The sequence below is a fragment of the Mustela erminea genome, chromosome 7, assembly GCF_009829155.1.
Source record: "Mustela erminea isolate mMusErm1 chromosome 7, mMusErm1.Pri, whole genome shotgun sequence".
Classification (NCBI taxonomy): Eukaryota; Metazoa; Chordata; class Mammalia; order Carnivora; family Mustelidae; genus Mustela; species Mustela erminea.
The window spans coordinates 43,236,968-43,262,786 of NC_045620.1; the positions used below are offsets into that span (position 1 = coordinate 43,236,968).

At 42.1% G+C, this 25,819-nt stretch overlaps 1 protein-coding gene across 4 annotated transcripts in view; it reads left to right on the plus strand.

Moving 5' to 3' along the window:
* The window catches only part of SCP2D1 (SCP2 sterol binding domain containing 1), a 40,471-nt gene that overhangs the window by 6,951 nt on the left and 7,701 nt on the right, over positions 1 to 25,819 (plus strand). For 2 of the 4 annotated variants that reach the window (XM_032351519.1, XM_032351523.1), the window contains exon 2: positions 21,664 to 21,753. The exons of 1 other annotated variant lie outside the window; for it this stretch is intronic. The gene's annotated coding sequence lies outside the window, so the exon portion shown is untranslated. Of the gene's footprint in view, positions 1 to 19,981; positions 20,026 to 21,663; positions 21,754 to 25,819 lie in introns of all 4 variants that reach the window. One more of the 4 variants, XM_032351520.1, reaches the window with a different exon arrangement.

Sequence of the window (25,819 nt, forward strand, 5' to 3'; positions counted from 1 at the left end):
TCAGACACCCCTGGTCTTTTTGTGACCCTACATGTCCTGAGACTGTACTGTCCCTGCAAGGGCTCTGCCCTCTGCTTAGCCTCTGGAGTGATGTCCCTCAGTGGAGCAGACTTCTAAAAGTTCCAATTTTGTGCTGCGCTGCTCTACCACTTGCCAGGAGCTGGCCTCCCCACACAGTCTATCTTCCCGAATGTTGCCTTGGATTCACTTCTCTGCGTGTCCTACCTTCTAGAAAGTGGTCGCTTTTCTGTTCCTAGAATTGCTGCTCTTCTCTTCTCTCCCCTGTTGAGTTTGTAGGTGTTCGGAATGGTTTGGTAACTATCTAGCTGAATTCCTGGGACCCAACCAAATTTAGGTCTCCTGCTCCTCTGCCCTCTTGCTCCAATAGGTGTCCTTTAGATGGTTAATGTAAATCTTGCTTTCCAGAAGGACTGGGACTTTCTAGTTGAGGAAGCTTTTGTCTCCCCTCCCTCTCTAAAATAAGACTGGAAACAAATCAAAAGGCTCTGTCTTGGTTTCTGAAAGATCTCAAAAGTAACTATTTAAAATCATAACTGGAACAATGTATTTGATGATTGCAGCATATGGATAAGTGAAATGAAAACAGCAGTGCCAAGCATGGGCGAGGGGACACTCTGTTACAATGTACCTGAACTACATGTGAAGTGGAAAAGTATTATTTGAAGGTGGACTAAGATTTGTTAAAATGTTTATTGTATTACTTATTTGCTTACTTGTTTACTTAACTAGATTGCTAGTTTGTTATAAAAAGATAAAACTTAGGAACAAATGGCAGAGATGTGTAGTGTAGGTACCAGGAAAGGACACAGAGCTTCCATGCTCTCCATCCCCCACACTGCTACAAGCTCACCAACCAGGAATGTATATTTTAAACTCTAGGGCAACTGCTCTATGTTTTCTTTAAGAAAACTATTTTTTTGGGACACCTGGGTGGCTCAGTGGGTTAAGCCTCCACCTTTGGCTTAGGTCATAATCTCAGGGTCCTGGGATCGAGCCCTGCATGGGGCTCTCTGCTCAGCAGGGAGCCTACTTCCCCCTCTCTCTCTGCCTGCCTCTCTGCCTTACTTGTGATCTCTGTCTGTCAAATAAATAAATAAAAAATCTTAAAAAAAAAGAAAACTATTTTTTTCTTGAGAGAGAGATAGAGAGAAGGAGAAAACAAACATGAGCGGGGAGGGGCAGAGGGAGAGGGAGAGAATCCTGAGCAGTTTTCTTGCTCAGCACAGAGCCCCAATGCAGGGCTTGATCTCACACCCCTGACCAAGATCGTGACCTGAGCTGAAATTAAGTGTCAGATGCTTAACCGATTGAGTCACCCACATGCCCTTACAAGAAACCTATGTTAAAAATAACGATTGATAGGTTACTAGTAAAGGGATAGAGAAAGATGTACCATTCTAAGAGTAATCAAGAGAAAGTTGGGGAAGCTATATTAATTTCAGACAGAGAAGATATCAGAACAAGGAAAATTACTAACAAGGATAAAAAGGGACACTACATAATAATAAATGGGTCAGTTTTCCAGGAAGACATACAATGTATGTGCCTAACAACAGATTGTGAAAATATGTTAGGCAAAAATATGTCAGCCTAAAATGAGAAATAGACAAATCCGCTGTTGTAGTTTGGGACTTCAGTGTCCCCCTATCAGTAATGGATAGATCAAGCAGGCAGAAAATCAATAAAGATAGAGTTGACTGGAACAGCAGTATCAAGCAACTTGATCTAATTGACATTTATAGAACACTCCATCTACCAGCAGCAGAGGACATATTTTTTTCAAGCTCATATGAACACACCAAGATACATCACATCTGGGTCATGGAACACTAACAATTTTAAAGGATTAGCAATCATATACAATCATTTGTCAGATCACAATGGCATTAAACTAGAACCCAGTATCAGAAAAATATTTAGGAAATCCCTAAATATCTGGATGTTAAACAACATACTTCTGAGGACTTCATTGGTCAAAAAGAGTCTTAACAGTAGTTAAAAAAACATTTTTAACTAAATGAAAATGAATATACAGCTTATTAAAATTTGTGGGATGAAGCAAAAGCAGTCCTTAGAGGGAAATTTGTAGCATTAAATGCATATAATAGAACAGAAGAAAGAGCTAAAATTAATGACCTAATCTTCCATCTTAGGAAAGTAAAGAAGGAAGAGTAATTAAAACCTAAGGCAAGTAGTAGAAAAGAAAAACATATTCAGTATCCCACCTCTCCACATAAAAAGATACCAGGCAGAAGTAACTCCATGGCTCAGAGGAATAGTTGGTACATTAATAGTAATAATGACATGAACAATGATGATGAGTAATACGGCATAGTGCCCCTTATGTACCCGCTGCTCTTCTAAGCAGTTCACATGTACTCACACATTTGTTATTTACAGAAACTCTATGAGGAAAGTACTTTTAGAATCCCCATTTCACAGATAAGATGCCGAGGCACAGAGCTAGTAGGTAACCTTCCCAAGGACACACAGCTACTGAGGAGAGGAGCCAGGATTAGAATGAGGCAGCCTGGCTCCAGAAGAGGCAGAACCCCTCAGTTCCTGATCTGTGTCTATCTTCTCCATAAGAACGATGACTAGTCTTCTAGAACAATTCATGTAGACTGGGAATATGTACAGAAGGGGAGACCTAAGGTGCTGTCATGGGGGTGGGCAAGAAATACAGATGCAATTATGCCCCTAGAAAAACTAACTAATGTTTGAAAACTCACAGAAGATAGGAATGCTACTAGAGGGTTTGTGGCAGATAAACGCTCCCCAGGAATTTGTCTGTGGAGTGTCACAGGACTCTGTTCCAGACAGCACATTTATCGATGTCTTGGATTAAATCACGTTCATCAAGTGGCAGGTGCCATCAAGTGGAGCCTCAAGTGATACAGTGATGCCAGCATCTAGAGTCCACTTTGAGTTCAATATAATTAAGTGATATTTGGGTAAAACAAAACTTGCAGAATATAGACTAGGCAGGACCTAGATGAAGAGGAGTTTCTGTGAAAATGAATTTTAGGTCTAGCAAACCATAGCTACAAATGAGTTGGAAGTGTGATGTAGCTGCCCAAACATCTGGTTCTGTCTCTAGCTGCACTGAAAGGGATGTGGTATTTGTGCTGGAGACTCTTAAGCTGGACAGCATATCAGAATCATCTAAGAATTTCAGATGCTCAGGCCCTACTCCCAGAGATGCTGACTCGACAGGTCTGTAATGAGAATGTTTAAAAGCTCTTGAGGTGTTTGGAATGGCAGCAGGATTGAGAACTGCTTGTCTCGCAGGTCTAATAGTTGTTGGTTGCCTGATAGTTGTTCTGAAAGCGAAGTCAGGGTGGTTCCAAGCATTGAAGTGGGGGAAATATGAAGAGCCAAGCCTTCCAGGGTCAGCCTGCTTCATGGTAGAGGCTGGAGGTCACATGGGCATTAGCAGTGTGTGTCCAAAGATACCTCTCAGAGCGGTTACTTGACTTTAGACTTGGGCATTCAAAGCACTCTGAACAGTCAACTCTGCAAGCTAGAGGGTCCTTCCTTAGTTCTGGGTTTTCCAGACTTTCATCAGAGATGTCAAGAGACTGTAGGCTTGGGGCGTAAGTGTGATTAGAAAGTATCTCAAGGGGATCCTGGCACATAGAAAGTCCTCCCCTTGAAGCCCTGTCTACCTTTCCTTTCATTTGCTCTCCAGGTGTGAGGCATGCACTATTGCAATGTGGCCTTTTCAAGTGGTGTAGTAGTGAGCTTCAGTGATGGCCCTCCAGTATCATCACCTCCTGGTTTCAGACTCTTGTGTAGTCCCCTCATTCTCTGAATCAGGGCTACCTATTTGAGCAGTAGAACACAGCAAAATTAATGATGTGGGACTGCAGGAGTAGGTCAGAAAAGGCCTTGCAGCTCCAACCTTGTTTTCTTGGATTGCTTGCTCTAAGGGGAAGCCGGGCACCACACCGTCTTATGAGGACACTCAAGCAGCCCCATGGAGATACCCACAAGGACAGGAATTGACTATAGCACTAAGTTGCCAGGCATGTGAATGAACTACCTTGGATATAAATCTTTCTGCTTCCAGTTGAGCCTTCACATGATTCCAGCATCAGCTAGTAACTTGCTGAATTGTCACCAAAGCCACATACCTCAGGCCTTCTTATTACATGAAAAAAAAAAATCACTAATTTGTCTAAGCCAGGGGTTGGCAAACTATACCCCATGGGCTGGTTGCCTGATTTTGTAAATAAAGTTTTATTGGAACACAGCTACATGCATTTTTTACATGTATTGTTTATGGCTGCTTTCACATTATAGAGACAGAGATGAGTAGTTGTGACAGAGACAATGTGTCCACAGCCAGAAATATTTACTATTTTTTGGCCCTTTGAGAAAGTTTGCCAACCCTTTAAGCCATTGCTTTTTTAAAAATTTCCTACCAACAGCTGAACATAATACCTAAGTGATAAATTATCCAGTCCACAGGACATTCATTCTTAAATAACCAGGTGACTTTAATTATGTGGAAGCTCATGGAGAATCTTGTCATAAAGACTATCTGGCTTTCTAATCTCTACATTGACCAAAGGTTTAGCTCATCAATAGTATTAGTCAGGAATTAGAATCTATCTTAACTGATTTAAAAAAATTAATGAAAGGACTTATTACAGAGGTGAGGGAGTGTCAAGAGAGAAACACAGGAGATTGGGGCATCCAGAAACTGGTGATAGTGGGAAGACATTGCCTCCTACAGACCTCCAGGGGAAGAAGGAGGAAATGGTTTTATTTTTTTTTTTAAGTTTTTGTTTTGTTTTTTAATTTATTTGACACAGAACACAAGTAGGCAGAGAGGCAGGCAGAGAGAGAGGGGGAAGCAGGCTCCCCGCCGAGCAGAGAGCCCCATGCTGGGCTTGATCCCAGGTCCCTGAGACCATGACCTGAGCCGAAGGCAGAGGCTTAACCCACTGAACCACCCAGGCACCCCGAGGAAGTGGTTTTATAAGAGCCCATTGGCTACTCTGGAATCCCACTGATACGTTAGAATCAAGTAATGATTATGGTTCAAACTACCCTAGGAATTCAGACCCAGTTTGAACCAGCTATGCTGAAGAAAAATTGGATGCTGGAACAATTACTTAGAAGAGGCAGCTTCTGGGATTCCCTCTTTGCTATAAGTCTACTGTTTGAGTAATTGTGCAGAGTAATAGCTTGTGTCTTCATTGGTCTGTATACTTATTGTCTCTTCGCTTGATTTTCATTGGTAAACTGATTTTTCCGTCTTACACAAATGCCCAAACCATTTTTTATTTGTCATTTTTTTTAAAGATTTTATTTATTTATTTGACAGAGAGAGATCACAAGTAGGCATAGAGGCAGGCAGAGAGAGAGAGAGAGGAGGAAGCAGGCTCCCTGCTGAGCAGAGAGCCCGATGCGGGACTCGATCGCAGGACCCTGAGATCATGACCTGAGCCGAAGGCAGCGGCTTAACCCACTGAGCCACCCAGGCGCCCCATTATTTGTCATTTTTTACCAGATTTTTTTTTTTTTAGCTATGAGTATTATCTATAATTAAAGGGGAATCTGTGAGTTCTCGTAGCATTTCTCATCCAAGAGAGGCTCAGAATGTTCAAATTCACTTCAAAGTACAAAATAGTCTCTTCTCTAGAGATTTTTGAATTTAATGTTTGATGGGTCAGAATAAAAGAGGCCCTGGAAAATAGAACCAGACAGGGTCTTCTCCCATTGCCTTCCCAAGTGGGTCAGAACTGAACCCTCAAAGTGATTATACCTCGTGATTTAAAAATATTGGCATGCTCTTTCTTATTTTGCGTGTATCAGTGGTCTTACCAGGCAGTACATGCTAGAGTAGGACAGCTGTCTTCCTTTTTAGGTGCAAAGTCCCAAGCCCAACCCTCACCACAGTTCAGATGTTTCAAAAGAGGGACCTATATTCCTTCCCCTAAGGTGCCCCCAAGGACTCTACCTGCATTAGAAGAGGAACTTCAAACAAAATACCACTTTGGTCTATACATGCTTGTTTGTACTGTAACTTGCCATGCCAAATATGATTACTGTTTAACAAATAGCCCACAAACTTAGTTGCTTAAAACAGCCATTTTATTTTACTTAATGGATTCAGTTGGTCAATTATTCAGGCAGAACATGCCAGGGATGACTTCTCTGCTCTGGGATTTCTAAGGTCTTTCCTGGGAAGATTTCAGTGCTGGTGGTGTCTCAACATTTGGGGGTAAGAATCATCCAAAGGCTCCCTTGTTCTCATGTCTACTGCCTGAGATGAAATCATGACTTGAAGTCCAGGACTAGTGCCTCCACTCACAGCTTCTCCATGTGGCTGGGCTTCCTTACAACATGGCAGCCTGACATGGTTGACCTTCTTACATGGCAGCTCAGGCTCCAAGTGCTGGTGTTCCAGTGAACAAGGTGGAAGCAGCATGACCTTTTTTGGGATCCAGTCTTGGAAGTCACACAGCATCATTTATGCTTTTGTTTATTGGTCTAGGCAGTCACAAGACCACCTAAATTCAAGAAAGGAGAAATGCTCTCCCAGCCACTCTCCATGAAGGGAGTATCAAAGAATTTTAGAGCCATGTTTTAAAACCACCAGATTTGCAAATGGAGGAGCAGTGTTCATTTGCCTGGTAGAAAGTGACCTCAAGTTAAAGGGAAGCATTTTCTCATCTGGAGGTTGAAGAAACTGCACCCAGAAACATGTACAGGCCAGGATGAGTGAACTTTTTAACTGGACTGCAGAGGCCTGAACTTTAAACTTGCAATAATGGATGCGTGGCTGTGATGATGGTGGTGTGGTAGAGTATTATTAAAGAACTGTGGATTTCATTAATAAAAGAAAGGATAAGAACCATATGATCCTCTCAATAGATGCAGAAAAAGCATTCGACAAAATAGAGCATCCTTTCTTAATAAAAACCCTCAACAAAGTAGGGAATAGAAGAAATGTGCCTCAACATCATAAAGGCCATGTATGACAGACCCACAGCTAAAATTCTCAGTGGGCAAAAACTGAAAGGTTTCCCCCTAAGGTCAAGAACATGACAGGGATGTCCACCCTTACCACTGTTGTTCAGCATAGTAGTGGAAGTCCTAGCCTCAGCAATCAGACGACAACAACAACAACAACAACAACAAATAAAAAGCATCCAAATCAGCAAAGAAGTCAAAATTTCACTCTTTGCAGATGACATGATACTCTGTGTAGAATATCTAAAAGACTTCACCAAAAAAACTGCTAGAACTGATAACAGGAATTCAGCAAATTTGCAGGATATAAAATTCATGCCCAGAAGTCTTTTGCATTTCTCACACCAACAATGAAGAAGTAGAAAGAGAAATCAAATAACCAATCCCATTTACAATTGCACCTCAAACCATAAGATATCTAGGAATAAACCCAACCAAAGAGGTAAAAGATTTATACTCTGCAAACTGAAGAACACGTATGAAAGAAATTGAGGAAGACACAAAGAAATGGAAAAACTTGCCATGCTCATGGATTAGAAGAACAAATATTGTTAAAATGTCTATGCTACCCTGACAGGAGAAACTTAGGAGATCATATAATGGCATCCTGTAGGGGTAGAATAGATGGAAGAGCTGAGGAAGAAGGATAAGGTTATGAATAAGGTGTGGCCATTTGTTGATTCCTAAAGGAGATGGGGCTGCCATCAGGCTGAGCAAATCATGAATCCAGGAAGAGGAAAAAACAATGTTCAAAGGAGACTGAAAAGAACTTAGAATGGATTGAAAGAGAAAATCAGATCTATCAATAGCTAATAAGAGGTCATAAGGGGAAACTATGGTTTGGGGGGCAGGAAGGGGGAGGAATTGATTTAATGGAGGCATGGCTAACAGTTAAATAAGGAAGAGATTTAGAGACCCTATCAGTACAGTCCCATGAACAATGGGGTCAGAGTGTTGCTCTTGGTTTTTGGAAAGCAAGATAGAAGAAATTTCAAGGCTGCCCATGTGACCAGCATGGACATTAGACATTTTCCAGGTACTCTAAGCGTGGTGGGGGGGGGGGGAAGCTGGTTATAAATATGTATCAACAAATTCATACGTTTGCCATGGAGCAGCCCCAAGAGATAGAATTGGCCTCCTGCCTATTAGCAGAAGCCCTGCTAATGTTGTGGTTGGCAACTATTTGCATGTCTGCTAATATTCTGAGAACAAATTAGGATCCAGTGATATCTGGATGTTCCAGGAGTAGCTGGCCATAGCCATTTGGCTCTTAAGTTTATTTAGGGCTTTTACATTCATTATCTCATTTACTCTTCTAAGCTTGTGATGTAGGCAGGGAAAGTGATAATACCCATTTGGGGGATGAAGCAACTGGAAGGTTAAGTGTCTTCTCCAAGCAAGGCAGCAGCAGGACTAGAATCCAAGTCTCATGCCTCCTGGTATTGCCAGGGCCTCTGGCCTCTGCCCTGTCACTTCCCAAGCTGGGCGAGGAGTTTAGTGGTACTGTCAGCTGGCCTCTTCCAGGGGCAGATGTGCGCAGTAATGTTTGACTGCTTCTTGTAGCTGGAGTCCATTTCAGCTTCAGTCTTCCTTCTCCATGCATATACACCCACTTTGAGCTCCACACATGATGTTGCTTTTACAGGTGCCAGAGTGTTTCAAAGCCTTCAGAGTCCTGTGCTCCTTTTTTCCCCCCACTGATCAGTTGTCTACCACTGTGTTATAAGCCACTCTAAACCCTAGTGGCTTAAAAAAGTACCATTTATTATTACTTATATTTCTATGGGTCATCAGTCCTGGCAGTTTTTCTGCTGGTCTCACTTGGGCTCATGTGAGATGAGCTGATAACTGAAGACTATGCCATGCCTGAAAAGCCAAGATGCCCTCACTCTCTGGATGTTAGCAGGACACCTTGGTTTTCCTCCAAGTGGATTTCATTAATAAAAGAAAGGATAAGAAATCCTTCAGTAGGCTTCCTCACAGCATGGTGGTCTCAGGGTTCCAAGAAGGTAAAGGTGGAAGCTTCAAGGCCCCATCAGGCCTAGACTCATGAAACCACACAGCTTCACATCCACGATATTCTCTTGGTCAAAGTAAGTCATAAAGCCAGCTTCGATTCAAGAGGGACAGAGAAATAGACTCCAAGGATGGAGTCTTGATGGGAGGCGTAGCAGTGTCCCATTGGGGCACTGGACCAACTGGGGGCCATTATTATAATGATCTACCACACTCTATAATCTTCTGAATGAGGATTAACCAAAACATGCCCCAATAGGGAAAAAGCAAGCTTCTCTCTACTACAGCACGTACATATCAGCAGCTAGTGTTCTTTGGTGGCAAACAAAAACAGACTCTAGTTAACTTAAACAGAACAGATATAGCAGGAGGGCTTCAGGAAGTTCACTGACCTGATGGAAGGGTTTTACAATGAGTCCTCAAAGGTGATAGAAAGAGAGCAGCTCTGGGTGGGGGCCGGGAGGGTCTCTGAAGCAGGGGTTCCCTTTGTCAGGAACCACCACTGGAATAACTTAGTTCCAGCTAAAATTTTATTTTTCTGGTCTTTGTGCCATTTGGAGGACCTGTGTGAAAAGTGGGAGAGGACCTAGGGGGGCAGAAGTGTCAGCTGTGCTTCCTGACTATTCCCTGTGGGTACTTATTTGGCTCTGTTGGGCCTGACAGTGACCTCTGTATGAACAACATCATTCTATGTCAGTGCCTTAGCTTCCCCCCTCCTCATCCTGTCCTCAAGAAGGAAAACAATAGTTAAAAAACATTTTTTCCCTCCTTTCTGCTAAATGTAATCTTAGATTAACTTTGGTCCCACTGCACCTAATGTCTTAAATGCAAGTGTTCCCTAAGGTTCTATCATTCTCTCTCTTTGTTCTCAGCGTCCTCTCTGAACCCTTTTAGTCCCCATCTCCCTGCAGGGGACCCCTTGATCTAAGCCTTCACTATTGCCCATTTTCCATTTCCTATAGGAATCCTCTACCCAGATCTACTGGGCTCAACCTGCTCTTCGTTCCAAAATGTGCTATGGCAGATACCACATTGTGGCTCGCTCGGCATCTGCTTCAATCCCCTTATGCATGTCTCCCCTGAACTGTAGAGTCTGGAAAGGTGTAAATGACATTTCCCAAACTACTGTGCAGCTGGGGAGCCATGCTTGATTGACTTCCACCGAGTGGGCCCTTCCTCATGAGACATGGGAGGCAGAAGGGGTGATGTGAGTGGTGGGGCCCTATGGGAGCCACATGGGTGCCACATCTTGTGTTGGGGCATTTGGTTCTTTAAGGGCAGCACAGGAACTTCTTCTTTCCAGGCCTCTAGGGTCACAGGCTGCGCCTGTTGGGAGCCGTGGGTTTCTGCTGGAATATTCCTCTGGGGAGGCTTATACATATCTCCTAGCATTGTAGCACCCAAGCTTAGCTCTTAGAATTGGAAATTTTGTGCAATACCTAATAGAATAAGACTTTTCTTGCTTCTTAAAGTAGATTCTGTAGTCTGCAACCAAGAGCACTGCCTGATATAAATACTCCCTATCTCCACCAGTGCTATAGTATAGATATTGACAACAGACTCTTTGAGGGGGAAAGACCCTGAACAGGGATACCTGGGGCTTTGGTTTAGTGTCCAACTTTTGGTTTTGGCTCAGGTCATGATCTCAGGGTTGTAAAATAAAGCCTCAGTATGTAGGGCTCTTTGCTTGAAATTCTCTGCCTCTCCCTCTGCCTCTGTCCCTTCCTCTGCTTGCATTCTTTTTCTCTCTCTTTAGTAAATAAATAAATAAAACCCTTAAAAAATAGCCCTGAACCATTTTGAACATCCACCAGCAGTGTGTGAGACTCTCAACTGCTCTCTTTCCTTGCCAGCACCTGCTTTTGTCACACTTGATTGATGTTGGTAAAAGAAACAGTATAATTTTAAAAAATGTTCCAATATAATAATGTGACTTTGAATAGAAGGTAAGATAACACACATACCCACCCACACACGCCTTACATCGCAGTTAAAAAAGAATATTTCTTATTAACACTGGCTAGGTCTTTTTTTTTTTTTTTAAAGATTTTATTTATTTTTCAGAGACAGAGGGAGAGAGCGCGAGCGAGCACAGGCAGACAGGGAGGCAGGCAGAGGCAGAGGGAGAAGCAGGCTCCCTGCCGAGCAAGGAGCCCGATGTGGGACTCGATCCCAGGACCCTAGGATCATGACCTGAGCCGAAGGCAGCTGCTTAACCAACTGAGCCACCCAGGCGTCCCTGGCTAGGTCTTTAGAATACACCTCCTTTCTTTTACCGACTTACATTGTGGCGGATCAAGAATTAAGGCAAGTCTTCAAGGTATTGTTTGCCTTAAACTAGAAACACCTCTCCAGATTTATAAACATAGCTTCCCTAATTGTTCCTGTCTTCTCCCCAGGTGGGTAGATGGACTGGGGACAGAGCTGTCTCCTCATCAGCCCAGGACAGGTTTTTTCACACCCTGTATTGTTTTTTGAATACAACTCAAGGAGGAGACTCTGAATAAAAGGGCTCAGGTACCGAAGTTCAGTCTCAGGACCAATCTGTAACTTAGTTGTTATCTTCATGTTGAGTTAGGAGGCACATTGAAGGACAAGAGGCCTATGGTTAGTAGCTAATTAATGGCCCTGATGGAATTCTTATCAATTCAGGAGGCTGGGCTAATTTGAAACCATTGCTGGCTTCCTCTGTTCGTGAGCTGTGCTCCTTCTCCCCACCCCATCTCCAAGCATCCTCCCTGACTCCTAAAGTCTGTGGCAGATCTGGGTGAGGATTTTCACTTGCATGCCGGCCATGATTCAAGTCTTACTGAGGTCAGAATCTGACCTCAGGACCCAACTGCAGGGAAGTTTTTCATTTCACCTTCTAGGGCAATGCTCATGACACATGATCCATGATATCCACAGAAATACTTAGTTATCTGTGTCAGGGTCTTTTATAGAGACTACAGAGTCCAATGTTGTGTTGTGTTCATGGGTATGTGTGTGCTGGGGGTGCAGGTAGAGAGCAAGGTAGGGGGGAAGGGAGGTGGTGGGGGGAGTGAGTTCACGCATTTCAAATAAATTATTTCTGCATAGTCCATTATTTCAAAACTTCCTGTCGCCTTCTCTTTCCTCCTTGGTGCTGATGACTGGACTCTATGGAATCCAGTGACTATAGATAGACTGGCACGTGCTGAACTGCTCAGGTTGAAGCATCTCAAACTCTTTGCCCCTTGGGAAGTAGATATAGGAATTGCATTCATTATCTTGTAGTCCAGTTTTGAGGCTTCTAGAAATAGGAATTTTGCTGTCAGGCTTCAGTGCAGGGAATCCCTTCCCCTGACAATAAGGAAGAAACTAAAACAGCACACAGTGGGACCTGTAAAGTGTATTGTTCTTATAAGATATCAGACCCAGCCTGTTGTCTGGCTTTGACTGATGTGCCATACTATAGGTGTGACTATAGGTGTAACTCTGTAACTCGCTCCTGAATTCTAGGACTGCTGTATTATTATTTTTTCATTTTCGTATGTGATTCTGAGGTGACAGATTTGATTTCCTTTTGGTTCTCTGCCCCACTCAATATTTGACCCAGTGTGTAAGTTAGCTTTTGCTATGTAATGAGCTACCCCCAAAACCAAGTGGCATCAAATAACCAATATTTTTGATAGACTTTAATTTTTTAGAGCAGTTTTATGTTCACAGAAAAATTACATGGAATGTAAAAAGATTTCCCATGCACTCCTACCCACTCTGTCATGCACAGCCTCCCCCACTGTCCATATCCTCCTCCAAAGGGTTACATTTATTACAATTGATAAACCTACATTGAGACATCATTACCATCCAAAGTCCATAGTTTACCTTAAGGTTCAGTCTCCGTGTTGTATGTTCTGAGAGGTTGGAAAAATGTATAGTGACCTGTCCACCATTATAGTATCATACAGAGTAGTTTCACTGCCCTAAAATTCCATGTTCCACTTATTCATCCCTCCCTTCCACCTGCAACCCCTGACAACCACTGGTCTTTCCACTGTGTCCAAAGTTTTACCTTTTCCAGAATGTCATATCATTGGGATTGCACAGTATTTCACCTTTTCAGGTTGGCTTCTTTCACTTAGTAATATGTATTTAATTTTCCTCAATATCTTTTCATGGCTTGATAGCTCAATTCTTTTTAATCCCTGAGTAGTATTTTACTGCCTAGGACCACAGTTGATTTGTCCACTCACCCACTGAAGGACATCTTGGTTGCTTCCAAGTTATGACAATTATGAATAAAGCTGCTATAAATATCCATATGTAGGTTTTTGTGTGGACAAAATTTTTCAGTTCATTTGGGTAAATAGCAGGGAACACAATTGTTGGATCATATGGTAAGAATATGTTTAGTTTTAAAAGAAACTGCCAAACTGTTATCTAAAGTAGCAGTCCTATTTTGCATTTCCACCATTAATGAACGAGAGTTCCTGTTGCTCCACATCATTGTCAGCATTTGGTGTCATCAGTGTTTGGGATTTTGGTCATTTTATTAGGTGTGTGTTGTGGACACATATTTTTAATTTCTCAAGATTCTATGGGTTGTCTAGGTGGCTCTTCTCATGTGGGCAACTCAACTAGGGCTGGATAGTCTAGGGTGTTCTCACTTTTATTTCTGGGGCCTTGGCTGGAATGGTGGGAAACCTCATGGTTTCCCCTGTGGTCTCTCATCCTCCAAAAGGCTAGCCCCGCCTTCCTCGCATGGTGGTGGAAGGGTTCTAATAGCAGGAGAGGGCATGTCCAATTGTGCAGCACTTTTGAAGCTTCTGCTTTCGTATGTTTGGTACATCCTATTGTCTAAAATAGGTCACATGGGCATGCCCAGATTGTAGGGATGGAGAAAGAACCCCCAGTTCTTGCTGGGAGGAAGAAACTTATCATGACCACATTTCCCATCCATAGCAGTCAGTGATTGTGATGTCTTAACTCAGCAAAGGAATCATTTCTTTAAACCATCCTAAATCCCCACCCCAAGTGGCACCCAGAAAAGCAGTTTCTTCAGTTATGTGAGGAAACATTATGTAAAGGAAATTAGATACTCTCATTCTTCTTTACTAATTACCCAATTGGTATTGTTTCAAAGGGGCAGTCATTGTTTCCTCAGCATCATTAGGAACTCACAGACTCTGGTCCTGTGTCCCATATAAGAAAAGCAACTCATTTATTCTTGGCTTCATTTCTTAACTGCTGGGAAAGAGGTTGTTGAGGTTTAATGACTGATAATTAATCATGCCTTGTCCCCTTCCATCTTTGGAATCAGTTGAGAAATAGATGCAAGCATGGGAATTAGAGGTCAGAAGAGCACTTCTTTGCTGGCAGCACTGGACCAGAGAATGTGGTTTGGCCTATGGCCAGACAGGATTCCTGCTTCTTCCCTTCAGGAGAGACCTGGGTTGCCCATGGGGCTGCAGAGAGGTCAACTGGCCTGGCCACACAAAAGGAGAATTGTTGCCTCTTTCTTTCAGGTCATGGCAGTCAAGACAGAGGGATCAGAGCAGGGCTCGGGAACCAGGACTTAAGGGCCACCCAGGCTGTGGGTGGTTGTGGCTCCTCCCTCCTCTCCAGCAGTCAGTGAAGAGTGAGAAGGGAGTGGACAGAAGATTAGGTGGAAGGTTTCCCCAATACTTTCCATTCTGATTTTTTTTTTTTGCAATTTTCCTTTATGCAAATATTTCTTAAACTTCATTTTGAAGCATAATGTGTGTATAGAGAAGAGCAAATCATAAGTGTACAGTTCAATACATTTTCACAAATTGAAAACATTCAGGTAATCAGCATCTGGATCAAGAATTAGAAAATTAGCAGCTCCCTAGAAGCTCTATGGAATCTTGGTCTGGCTTCTTTTGCTCACAATTATGACTGTAAGGTTCACCATGTTGTGTATAGATTTATACTGTTAATTTTCATTGCTGTAATATCCTACTCTGAATATCATGTAATTTATTTCCATTTTATGCCCATGATGGGCGTATGTGTAGTTGCCAGATTTTGAAACATTGTTATATGTGCCTTTTGTGAAAATATGCAGTTATTTCTGGTTGATATATCCCTAGAAATATCCTCTGGGGCCCAGTGATTCCACTTCTAGAGTTATACCCAAGAAAAATGCCTAGGAATTTTAGATACTGAAACTGTTTTCTAAAGTGGAACAGCTGGGCACTTATGCTGGTAGGATTATGAGAGTTCCAGTTGCCCACCTTCTTGCCTCCTCATACTTTAGAAGATGCAAAGTTCCTGTTCTATAGATGAGGGTGAAATACCAGGAGAGGGAGAAATAGGGAGGAATTTTGTAAAGGACTTTAAAAAAATTTTTTTAAAAACGTGTCACTCCATCTTATTTTTTTTATGTATTTCAAACCAAGTTGTAGACCATTAACAGATGGGGTCTTTTTAGGTGCAGAGTACTATCCTACAAGCAGGAGAGTGATTTACGATCTAACTTTAGAAACTCGAGATGCTCTCAAAGTCTCACCCAGCTCTGTGGAGGAAGGGTTTGCAGACAAAATGTTCCCTCCACAGAAATTGTGATAAAACACCAATTAGTGACTGCCGCAACGAAGTGGGAGTGTTTAACCTTTCAGGCGTGCCAACAATGTGCTCCTTAATTTGAAAATAGGGTACAAAGTGTTAGCAAGTGAAGAATAGTAATCGTTCATCACTCAACTTGACATATCTCCTTTGCAGCAGAGGCAAGAGAAGGGATCCTCTCTGCTCCACTTATTCTGGCTTTCGTCTAACTTCTCTGAGAAAGGACCAGATGCTCTACTGGGGGTCCCAGACACTGAAAATATCCAGAGATCAGGAGGAAACAGGCTGACAGCTTTCCCCTTGAGAAGCCTACCTTCCCTCTGAGCATCTCAGTGCACTTCATATGCATTACCCAGCAGCAAGTCTTATTATCCCTTTTTGTAAACTGTAGAAAATGGTGCAGAGAGGCTAAAAAGACTCACTTGAGGCTACAAGGGAAGCCAAATGTTCAGCTTAAAATAGAAACTGAGAGCTCTGGCAAATTCAGACAGCCTGAGAGGGTCCTTTAATCTCTGGGCCCTTCCGTGTCTTTTTAGACAATAAACCTTTCCTTGAAAGAGTTTTTATTCCCCGAACAACAGGGCTGCCAACTCTCCCTCCAGGATGTTGTAAAAAGGTGACATTTAACAGTGGAAATTGAAACTCTAATTGACTTCTCTTAAAACAGGAAAACAAGCCCCCTGTATTCCTTCTCTTGACCAGATGTTTGTAATTGTTCCCTTGGGATTCTACCTTGAGGGAAGCTGAAGAGGCAAAATAGACCAGTTCATGGGAATTAGTATCATTACAGACTCCAGATTTGTTTTTGCCGTATGGTGGAAGACATGGAGACGCCATCCAAGCAGAAAGAGGTTTCAGGAAGAGGGTTGTAGCTCATGTCCCTAGAGACCAGGACCAAAGAAGACCCAGAATCTCTTTCAGTGATCAGGAAAGAGGTAGAGGTGAATCCGTCTTTTCCAGATCTGGGTGTATAGGGTAATATGATTATTTAGCTTAATTGTGTTACTTGCTTTAGCCTAATGGAATTTTAACAGAGATCATTTGAGCAAAGTCTTAAAATGTACTTGTGTAGGAGGTCTCACCTTCTTCATTTCAGTCATTATCATGGGAAGAACATGCCTCAGGGAGACTGCTGGGCAAGGAAGGTGAGACACGCGGATGAGACTGTGGAACCTAGTCTAACTGAGCCCAGCCTAGACCAGCTGATCTCTAGCCTCTCCACAAACATGTAAGCAAGAGACAATTGCTTATTGTTGTGAGCCACTGAGTTTTGTGGTGGTTTGTTATATAGCACATTATGTTATAGCTGACTGATACAGGCCCATTGAAAGGAGGTAGAGAGACATACTTAGTGACAGAATTTGCAGAAGTGCTCTGCTTGGGGTAGTCATATAGCAAGTATCTCATAACTGGGAGAGGAGCTGAATTCAGTGGGGGTGATTGTATTTCATATATTTGAAAAAGAAGACTGAACCACACTATGTGTTTTGAACATCTGGCCTGCGTGTTGATATTTTCCTCTTCATTGTAACTTTTATGAATCCTCTTCTATTGGCTTCATTCCCATCTCTTCCCTAATCAGTATTTTGACATCTCTTTATGACTCAATCCTGGGCTGAACTGTGAATACCCATAGGACCACTGCCTAGATTCTACAATTAACATTTTGCTGTATTTATTTTGTTCTGTGTCTGTCTATCCATTCTTTTTTCCATCCTTCAGGCCATCTTATCTTTTGGATGCATTTTGAAGTAAGTTGCCGACATCAGTGCACATTACCCTGAAGGTGAATTTTGACAAAGGCATGTATCCATCACCCATGAAAGTTTCTTCATGTTCCTTCTCTGTTAATCCCACCCTCATACCCCAGGATAAAGACTAATTTTTTTCTACTGTAGATTAGTTTTTTCTGGTTTAGTATATAAATGGAACTATGCACTATGTAATCTTCTGTGTCCAGCTTCTATTTGGTGTAATATTTTTTATATTCACACACATTGTTGTATCTATCAGTAATGGTCCTCATTTTAAAATGAATAATTAGACAAGATATTTGTAAACTCTCTTTACCGTAAGGTTTGGGGCTTCTGTATGGTGTATACAGTTATAGTAACCACTGTTAAGTAAACCAAAAATCCTCCTGAAAAAGGCATCTCTCATGCTGTCTGTCAGAGATCTGGTCCTTTGGTATTCACATCCCCCCCCCCCCTTTAAAGCTGATAAATCTTTCAAAACTGCTGAGGGAATTTATTGAGATTTGTCCCATGGGCACAGTGCTTTTGATTTACTGAGCTGAATAAAATGTAGGGGCTGACTGAGCTTTTAGGATTAACTGGCATCTGGCTTTTCCCCAAGGGGTCATCAGCAGTTTATCCTTCCCAGGACTCACAACAGTATGTCCAAACTGTTGTTTAGTGGGAATGAGTGAAAGACTTGGAGAGTTGTCTTTCTTACTTTGCTCTACTCCGGTTCCATAGCAGTGAGTGGGAAAAAAAATTTAAGAAAATGAGAATAAAATGACAGTTTTCCTCTATGGTACCTAAAAGCCAGTTCTCAGCCTATTTGACCACTTTATCCCTTAGACTTAGCTTGAAGAGTTGACTAATTTAACTAAGAATTAAAGCCACACTTAGTGTGGCCGACTCCTGGCTTTGTTCCGTGCCAGTTTAGCTAAGCTGGAACTACACTTCCCAGAATTCCCTTCCTTGCAGACTTCCGGGTTTAGCGGCGACCAGGAGACTCGCGCTCCTGGGAAGACGGAAGTGACCCAACACTGCCGTTCTTTCACCCTTGAAAGGCGGGTTTGGGGGCGCACGTGCTGTTGCTGGTCTTGGGGTTGGCGCCGACACTTGGCTCACCGGTGGGCGGGGGATAGCAGGCAGTTGTAGCACTCCTGCAGCCCCTCTGACAACTGGGCAGGCGGCGGGCCTGCAGCAACGTCAGCTTCCTCGGACCGCCATCCACTTCTCTGACTTCTGGGCCAGGCTGCCAGCCGCGCTGCCTGCCTGCTGGGCACCAGACACAGAAGCAACAGCTGTACAACAGCTGTGCATAAGCTGTGCAACCAGCTCCTTCCTAGAGCTGTATCACACATCCCGTATTCCGTGTTATTCTTGATGTTCCTGCATCTAACTGAATCCTGAGCGGATGTCCCACCACAGAGGATGTGCAGCACTCACTGCTGGTTCTTCTCTCTGACCCCCGCTCCCCAGCAGCTGGGCTTGGTTCCAAGATTCACAGTCCTTCCCGCAGCTAGGTGATTCAGGGAGAGCTGGCTGAGCCCAGCCTCAGAGGTGGCTTGAGAAACCTAAGATAGTGTTGCTAAGGGTAATGGACCCAGTCCTAGCCCATGAGATGGAGGAGAAGTCACTGAAGTACTTCTAAAGAATAGACCCTTTGGATAAAGAGATAAGTGCGGTAGGATATGGCTTTTTGTTGTTGTTCTACTAGATGTTGCCTAAAACTTGTTCCACAAGGGACACTGGCCTTAGGAGGACATGTTGCAGGAAGATGGAAGGAAGGAAGGACCTCGGCCCATGAAAGCTCACTGAGCTGCTCAAGAAACCAACCCTTATCCCTGGTTGCCTGGTCCGTTTCAGCACTGAATGAAGGTCCAGTGTCCTGGGAAGCCCCTCAGTCCGGAGCATGCCCAGTGGGTGGTCCCCTTGCCCTGCCTCAGGGCAGAGATGATAATTCCCTTTCCTGTTTAATTCCGTGGGTTGTGGCTGTTCTGGGCGAGTGTAACTCAAAGGATTCTGAGTGGTATGGGGCAGTAGGTGAATGTGTCTCTAGTTTCTGACAGCTGCTGTAAAAGAGGTACTCTAAAAAAATATTTTGTGTAATGTCAATGTCATTGGAAAAGTGCTTCACTCATCTCAAACTATCTGTGTGTCTTTTGATTGTTCAAATCAATTTCACTAATCTATGGGCAGGTAAAACTTAGCACATTTTACCTAATTAAAAAAAAGTTGCCACTTGAGCACGCATATGGTATATTAAAAGATAAATATAAGTATTCTATTTTAGGTCTTTGCATGTCTTTGGACCTTTATTTAGCTTCCTCTTAAAATAGAGTGCCCTTAAAATGATGGCCATGGAGGGAGGGATTAGGGAGGGAGGGGGTGATCTCTGTTCTTTATGTTTAGAAGTCTTAAATAAGTTACTGGGACTTTAAGAATACATTTGTAGGTGAGTTTGGTGTCATTCAGTTGATTTTTTTTTTCCCCAGAAAGAAAGGCTTCCAGGGCTTAACACTGTCCTCCTGTGGGTGCAGTAGATTAATTGTACTATTGATCTTTACCCTTTCCTGTGTCTACACCTGTCCTAGCTTGGGCTGCTGTAACAAAAATACCATCCTGGATGGCTTACACATAACAAATAAAAGAATTTATTTTTCACTGTTCTGAAGGCCAGAGTTCCCAAGAGCAGGATGGCAGCATGGTGACAGCTCTGGTAAGAACCCTCTTCTGGGTTGCAGACTGCCAGATTCTCATTTTAACCTCATATGGGGGAGAGTACAGAGGGGAAACAAGCTGTCTTGTGACTCTATAAGGGCACTAATCCCATTTATGCTGGCTCCATCCTCATGACCTTATCTAATCCTCTTTAACACCCAAAGGCACCTCCTCTTAATAGTACCACATTATGGGGGGAAAGTTTAGCCATATGAATTCTGGGGGTATGCATTCATTGTGTCCATAATGACCCCCTTTGCCATGTAGTATGTGCCCTCCCATTATGACTTTGGGTATGCCCATGTGTTGTTCTTTGGCCAGTGGGTGCAAGCAGAAGCTGGAAAAGTAGCGACATAGTTGGGATTGTTCATGTTCTGCTTCCCCTATGACTATATGCCAAGGTTAGCCCATTGGAGAATGAGTGTCAGATGGCACAAGCACAACAGTTGACAGTGAAACTGCCAGATGTGAGTGAGCCCAGAGGAGAGAGAAGAATCACTCAACTGAATCTAGCCCAAATTGCTGATCCATTAACTAACAAGCTGAAGAAATGCTTACTGCTTTAAGCCAGGGAGATTGGGGGTGGTTTGTTACACAGCATTATTGCAGCAATGGATAACTAAGACATCTTTTTATCCATCAGGTACAATTTGGATGGACTGTAAGAAGGAGCTAAATGTGTTGGCTTTATAGAAAATTGTACCTTATAGAATTTAATTCAGAAGTTGCCCAGGAATCACCCACTTGGGCATGCTTATGTCCTAGTAAAACATAAATATAACAGGACTATTTTAAGTATATATGTGTGTCTTCATGCCTTCAGTTTTGTCCCAAAATGGGGTGGCTTCACGTGGACCAGATCCCACCAGTGGGAGCTGGTCTCTGTTCCACATGTATGATAGCCTTGAGTGAGTTATTGGGGATTTTTATATGAGTCTGGTGTAATTCAGCAATTAAATTCAGGGGCAGCAACCACTAGATGCCCATGTTATTTCCTTATGGTGGTTAGGAAAATACTGAGGTGGTTTTCCAGGATGCCAGTGCGAAATCGTATGTGATTATTTAAATTTAAATTAATTGTAGGGGCACCTGTGTGGATCAGGCAGTTAAGCATCTGACTCTTGGTTTTGGCTCAGAGTGGTGAAATTGAGCCTCTAGTGGGGCTCCACATGATCGGCATAGAGTCTGCTTGAGGTTCTCTCTTTCTCTCCCTCTGCCCGTTCTCTCTCTCTCTGAATAATAAGTAAATGAATGAATAAGTAAAATCTTTAAAAAATACTTAAATTCATTGTAAGTAAATAAGATTAATCCAGTTCTTCAGTCATACCAACCATAAGTCTATAGCTCCACAGCTATGGATGGCTAGCAGCTATTGCTTTGGATGGCACAGACACAGAACATTTTCATTATCTCAGAAAATTTTATTGGGTAGTGTTGGATTCAGTGCTTATGTTCACATTTCTTATTTACAACCTCTTTCATGTCTAAACCTCTAGTTTCTGCTGACCAGTTGATTCTGACAGCCCCTTAGTCTGTACCCTTTGGGAAAAATGAATTATTGTTTTCTAGATTATTTAGTAAAACTCAAGCTAGCCTGTTTCGACATTTACAACGTTCAGTGTTTCTTCGTTTACAGGCCACAAAGCTAAATGACAGAGGGAGTAATCATGCTGCCAGAGCTGGGAGGCTTGGGAAGGAGTGAGGACAGCTAAGAGCATCCCTCAGTGTGAGTTGTAAACTTGAGTTGTCTAACAAAACTTGAGGGGGACAGAGGAGAAAATGAAGCATGGAGGAGACTGTTGGGCAAAATCGTGCTCCACTGGTCAGGCACTTCTGAACTTGCCCCTCTCACACCCACCCCTTCTGAGCTAGCATTTACTAGAGGACAGAGCTCATAGCTTGTCTCCATTCTTTTCCCCTAAAGCAGCTTCTCCCCAGATCACCTCTGGCCTCTATTCACCTCTACTCACATGGATGGGTTGACTTTTTTTGGTTTTACTTGTTTTGATTTTATTTTTATTTTAAACATTCCCAATTACAGAAAATTTGCAAGTACCCTAATTTCCTGAATAATTTTAAAAGATGTTTTTATTTTAATTCCAGTATGGGTGTTATATTATATTCCACTATATTACAGTATAGTGTTATTATTTTCATGTGTACAATAGAGTGATTCAACATTTCCATGCATCACCTGGTGCCATTATGATCAGTGTACTCTTCATCTGCTTCACTTACTTCACCCCTCTCTCCACCATGTCCCCAAAGGTAACCATCTGTTTTTCTCTATAGTTGAGTTTGTTTCTTGGTTGGTCTTTCTCTTTCTTTCTGTCTGTCTCTTTCCTTTGCTCATCTGTTTGTTTCTTAAATTCCATGTATGGATGAAACCATATGATATTTGTCTTACTCTGAGTGATTTATTTCACTTTAATTTATTTTTACTTTCATTTATTCACTATTTCACTATATTCTTAGCTCCATCCATGTTGTTGCAATTGGCAGGATTTCATTTTTTATGGATGAGTAATATTCCATTGCATACATATACCACAACTTCTTTATCCACTCATCTATCAGTGAACACTGGAGCTGCTTCCATAATTTGGTTATTGTAAATAATGCTGCTGTAAACATAGGGGTGCATGTATCCCCTTTGAATTCGTGTTTTTGTATTTTTTGAGTGAATACTAAGAGAGTGATTACTGGATCATAGGGTAGTTTTATTTCTAACTTTTTGAGGAACCTCCATATTGTTTTCCAAGTGGCTGTACCAGTTTGCATTCCCACCAACAGTACATGAGGGTTCCTTTTTCTCCACATCCTCACTAATCCCATTGTTTCTTGCGCTTTTAACTTTAGCCATTTTGACCAGTGTGAGGTTCTATCTCATTGTGGTTTTGGTTTGCATTTCCTTGATGTTAGTGATGTGGAGCATCTTTTCATGTGTTTGTTGGCCATCTGGATATCCTCTTTGGAAAAATATCTGTTCATGTCTTCTGCCCATTTTTAATTGGATTATTCATTTTTGGGATGTTGAGTTGTATCACTTCTTTATATATTTTAGAGACTAACCCTTTATCAGAATTGTCATTTACAAACATCTTCTCCCATAGAGTAGGTTGCCTTTTAGTTTTGTTGATTGTTTCCTTCACTGTGCAGAAGTTTTTTATTTTGATGAAGTCCCAAAAGTTTATTTTTGCTTTTATTCCCCTTGAGTTAGGAGACATATCTAGATGTTACAGCTGATGTTAGAGAAATTACTGCCTGTGCTCTTGTCTAGGATTTTTGGGCTTTCAGGTCTCCATTTAGGTCTTTAATCCATTGTGAGTTTATTTGTGTGTTTGGTGTAAGAAAGTGGTCTGGTTTTCATTCTTTTGCATGTAGTTGTTTTCCCAACACCCTTTGTTGAAGAGACTATCTTTTTCTCATTCAATAGTCTTTCTGGCTTTATTAAAGATTAGTTGGCCACATAATTGTGGGTTTATTTCTGGATTTTCTATTCTTTTCTATTGATTTATGTGTCTATTTTTTTTTCTAGTACCATGCTCTTTTGATTACTACAACTTTGTAATATAACTTGAAGTCTGGAATTATGATGCCTCCACAATGCTTTTCTTTTTAAAGATTTCTTTGGCTATTTGAGGTCTTTGTGGTTCCATACACATTTTCGGATTGTGTATTCTAGTTCTGTGAAAAATGCTGTTGGTATTCTGATAGGAATTGCATTAAATGTGCAGTTGCTTTGGGTAGTATAGATATGTTAACAATACTTGTTATTCTGATTCATGAGTGTGAAATGTCTTTCCATCTCTTTGTGTGGTCTTCAATTTCTTTCGTTGGTGTTTTATAGTTTTCAGAGGACAGGTCTTTCATCTCTTTGATTAATTTTATTCCTAGGTATTTTATTATTTTTGATGCAACTGTAAATGGGACTGTTTTCTCAATTTCTCTTTCTGCTGCTTCAGTATTAATGTACAGAAATGCAACAGATTTCTGTACATTGATTTTGGATCCTGCCCTACTGAATTTGTTTATCAGTTCTAGCAGTTTTTTTTTTTTTTTGTGGCGTTTTTAAGGTTTTTCTCTATATAGTATCATGTCATCTGCAAATAATAAAACTTTTACTCTTTCCTTACTAATTTGGATGCCTTTTCTTTCTTTCTTTCTTTCTTTTTTTTTTAAAGATTTTATTTATTTATTTGACAGAGAGAAATCACAAGTAGATGGAGAGGCAGGCAGAGAGAGAGAGAGGGAAGCAGGCTCCCTGCTGAGCAGAGAGCCCGATGGGGACTCGATCCCAGGACCCTGAGATCATGACCCGAGCCGAAGGCAGTGGCTTAACCCACTGAGCCACCCAGGTGCCCTGCCTTTTATTTCTTTTTGCTCTCTGACCGCTGTGGCTAGGACTTCCAGTACTATGTTGAATAGAAATGGTCAGAGTCAATATCTTTGTCTTGTTCCTGACCTTAAACAAAGGGGGAAAACTTTCGTTTTTTTTCCCATTGAGTAGAAGTTCACTGTGGGTTTTTCATGTAAGGCTTTTTATTATTTTGAAGTATGTTCCCTCTTAAATTACTTTGTTGGGGGTTTTTATCATGATGTTTGTGATGACTTTTTTGGATGGTTGATCTGGGAAGTATAAACTGAGCTTTTCCATGTTCAGAACTTTCCCTTGGTGGGCCCCTTACTGCTAGCCTCATAGGCAGAGGCCTCCCAGGATGGGGGCTGATAGGTAGTTGGATAGCTCTGCCTTGCATCGTGGGATATAGCTGGCAAGTCCACTAGAGCCTCATATAAAGTACTTTCCCTTCAACTACATTTCCCTCAGTTATCACTTAACTTTTATTTATTTAAGTAATCTCTACACCCAACATGGGGCTCAAACTCACAACCCCAAGTTTGAGAGTCAGGTGCTCTTTCAACTGAGCCAGCCAAGTGCCCTGCTCCCCTAGTTATCACTTAACAGTAAAATTTTGGTTTTCATCTGGGATTCCTTGTCTTAGTTCTCAATTTCTTTAGAATTCAGATGGGGAAGAGAAATGCTGTTTATTGGATGTTCCCACTGACCCCATAGTCTTGTTAAAGTGTTTTCTGCTCATGCTTGATTTGGGCACCTGTGCACCTGCCTCCAGTTTAGCCTGTGTCTGACCCCCAATGCCTGAAGTGTATCCAGTTAGTTGTTTTTGCAGATTTTACTGCATGGGGAGAGGCCAATGTGGTTTAAACTGAGGTGTAAAGGAAGGGCAGAGTTTGGATGGAAATAGAGGGCGGGATGCACAAACCTAGAGGCAGAAAGTTCAAGAACTGTTCAGGAGAGAAGTATAAAACCATTTGGTCTACAGGGCTCCTGCAGGCATATGATAGGAGATAGTCTGGAGAGATAAACAGGGATCATCGACTGATGGTATTTCTCTCCACCTCAATGTCATCAGCATCCTTGATTATCTTCCTTTGCTTGCTCTGTGTTGGACAGGAACAGGGATCCTCCTTGCCCTTTGAGGCCTACTTTCCTCCACCCTACTACCTCTTGCGGGATTTTGTTTCCTTTTGTATCCCATCTTTTGAGAAGAGCTAACTTTACAGAGCATTTATCTGTGCCAGATATTTTCTGGGGATTATCTAATTTCATCCTACAGCAAAAGGTTTGGCACTTGTGTATGCTGTTCTCTGCACTTTGTGGTGGTGAAACGGAAACACCACGTGGATAGGCAGCTTGCCCAGGGTCCTACTGCTGGGATCAAAAGCTAGGCTGGAGTGAAGCTCCTAACTGCACTCTAGCTTCCTCCCACTTC